Raw genomic sequence first — 2,500 nt, 5'->3', positions numbered from 1 at the left:
TATAGGTGGGGCAAGTAGGGCATTTGGACCCTTGGGCCCACCTGTATTGGATAAGGGGGCCCTATTGCGACCCTTGGCAGGCCGTATGGAGGGGGGCTATCAGTGTGTTGCCCTGGGGCCCTGTATGTAATTGTTCTGCCATTGCACCCACCCATCCGCCATAAATGTCACACGTTTGTCCCCATAGCTTTACAGATATGGCTGGGGGGGGTGGGGGGGTGCTAACAAAACCAAGGTCATGCGTGCTGTTCCCAGGGAGATTCTGTGGCGACTAGGCACGACACATGGCACTAAAGCACCCACCGCTGTCCTGTCTGTCCTCTCCCGTCCTGTCCTGTCTTGGCTGTCTGTGTTCTGTGAGAGCTCAGGGACGTTTCAAGGTATGCAAGGGACTTAGGGCCCTTCTCTTCAAACCATTGAAGAAGGACCCACTCAAGAGAGATTTCAATGGCATTCAATATCAATGCATGCACTTTTAGGTTACTGACCTTAACTGAAGGTACTACCATAGTCACAAAGTTGTCATTGGCGGCGTTTGCTTGTCTGGTCGTGACGGGGCTGTTGTGAGCAGCGGGAGCCAGGTGCACCCTAAGTGTTGTATTATTAATAAACATACTACAGTAGGTATAAGTGTGTGTGTGTGTGGGGGTGGGGGGGAGTGCCCCATACTGTCCCTCAGAAACATATCCATGTCCCCCCTTGGACTTATTGGGGTCACCCTATAGGCCTGTGGCCTATAATGATATTTAAAGTATTTATTATACTGAATGTATAATAAATATCTATAAAGTATAATGAGATCAATAAAGTTTTTTTTAATTTATTTAATTAATTTATCTGTTATTTTAAATCAAGCTGACATTATGTCGGGACAATGTAGCTTCTGATGTAGTGAACTACATTTCTGCACATTTTTGTAGCTTAGCTGACTACATTTCTGATGGTGGTAGCTTTAGTGTAGTGAAGCTTAATTTATGGTTGAGTAGCTGATAGCTTAGCTCACTACATTTTACAATAGCTTGCCCAACACTGCCTGTATAGTACAGCGGCTGGCTGCTGCATCTGTGTCTGTTGCAGAGCAGTGATTCCCAACCAGTGATACGTCTACAGTACCACTAGGGGTACAAGTACACACTGCAGGGGGCACGTGGAAAAATATCAATGACTAGAAAGGCACTCAGACGTCTAGATTTCTAGGCTAACAATAACAAAGAATCTTTTGAAAAATCCTGGTTCCGGATCGCGGTCCGGATCACCACCAAAATGTAATCAGTTGTTCTTTTGATAATTTCCATCAACCCCACAAAGTTTCATCCAACTTTTTGAGTTATCCTACTGACAAACAGACAGACAAACAAATCAACACAACCGAAACTAGAAGCACTAGAGCGCAGACCTCCGCCAAGGAAGCTGCTTGATAGAACATTTGACTATGTTACACCCTAAGTCTTTCTGCCTTCTTTTTGTTGAGTCCCCGCGATTCAATTTCTGGTCACTAGGGGCATCTAGATATATAGGCCAGCAATGGTGAAGAATCGTTTAAAAATTCCTGGCTGTGGTTTGTGATCCGGATCACCACCAGAATTTATTCACTTGTGCCTTGGGTCATTACTAACAACTCCACAAAGTTTTGTCCAAATCAGTTGATTAGTTTTTGAGTTATCCTGCTGATAGAATCTTTCCAAAAGTCCTGGTTCCGGTCCGTGATCCGGATCACCACCAGAATTTAATCACTTGTTCCTTGGGCCATTAGCAACAACTCCAGAAAGTTTTGTCAAATTCCGTTGATTAGTTTTTGAGTTATGCTGCTGACAAACAAACAAACAAACAAACAAACAAACAAACAGACAGACAGACAGACAGACAGACAGACAGACAAACCAACCTCCTTGGCGGAGGTAAACATAGCCTCCTTGGCGGAGGTAATAACAAATATATGCACCATATTCATACTGGGATAGAGGAAGAGGTATAGAGTATGAGTGAGGGGGGTACGGGTACTCATGGTGTACCAAAAAGGATTAGGGAGTATACGAGTCGAACAGGGTTGGGAGGCTTAGAGGCTATACAGTGTGTGTTGTGGTTTTATATGCTCTGCTTTGCTTAGCTGCAGCCGTTGGACAGTAGATGGACGTGCAAGCAAAAGCAAGATAAGTCAGCCAGCAGAGCCATGCATTTCTGATTAGTGGGGATAGGCGGTGAGACGACGGCTTTATGACGCGCGCGTGCGTGTGTGTTTGTGCGTGCGTGCGTGCGTGCGTGCGCGCGTGCGTGCGTGCGTGCGTGCGTGCGTGCGTGTGTGTTTGTGTGTTTGTGTGTGTGTGTGTGTGTGGGTGCATACGTGTGTGCATGTCGAACAGACATGGATGAGAGTAGTAGGCCACTTGTACTTGGGGAGTGCGGGTAGCGTACGAGAGGGTGTGTGTGTGTGTGGGGGGGATATGAGTGCAATTGTATGCCCCCATTATCAACCCTAACACCCCCCCGCACCCCACTCCCC

This window comes from Engraulis encrasicolus, chromosome 18, assembly GCF_034702125.1.
Source record: "Engraulis encrasicolus isolate BLACKSEA-1 chromosome 18, IST_EnEncr_1.0, whole genome shotgun sequence".
Taxonomy (NCBI): Eukaryota; Metazoa; Chordata; class Actinopteri; order Clupeiformes; family Engraulidae; genus Engraulis; species Engraulis encrasicolus.
Note: the sequence above shows the minus strand (reverse complement) of the source record.